The sequence below is a fragment of the Astatotilapia calliptera genome, chromosome 19 (assembly GCF_900246225.1).
Source record: "Astatotilapia calliptera chromosome 19, fAstCal1.2, whole genome shotgun sequence".
NCBI classification, from domain to species: Eukaryota; Metazoa; Chordata; class Actinopteri; order Cichliformes; family Cichlidae; genus Astatotilapia; species Astatotilapia calliptera.
Window position 1 is genome coordinate 26,841,441 of NC_039320.1, and position 640 is coordinate 26,842,080.

The following is a 640-nucleotide window of genomic DNA, read 5'->3' on the forward strand; positions in this document are numbered from 1 at the left end:
CCCAAAACCCCCAAACTTGGAAAACTGTGTGAAATTCAAATAAAAACAGTATGCAATGATTAGCAAACTCTGGAAACCAATGTTTTATTCACAATAAATCCTTGAAAACATATAATTTGTTTAACCTGAGACATTTTACCATTTAATTAAAAACATGCATATACGGGTTTTAGATCAACATATACCTCCATGCAGATGACGCCTTTATAAGGAAAGAGGTGCTCACACTCAGGCGAGTGCATTTGATTAGCAGCACATAGCTACAGTTTACCCTCTGCATTTGTTATGACTCGTGGGCTGTACTCAGTTTTCCACACTTCTTATGCATTCCGGCATGAACCGTTCATTTCACTGCATTCCCCTCATTTTAAGACCTACTGATGACTGATACGTCCTCATTAAACCTTAGCATTGAAATATGGTGTATTTCCTTTTTTTGAAGACTGTAACTTAAACTGATAAATCACATATTAAACTACATATTTAAAAAAATGTTTATTAAAACTAACCAACATTTTCCACCAATTCAATTCAAATTCTTTATCGTCCCACAAGGGGAAATTCCACTCTCAACAGGCTTCACACCGAGACCGTGATGATTACTGCTCTCTGGAGGCCCTCTTCGACACGGCTACGTGAT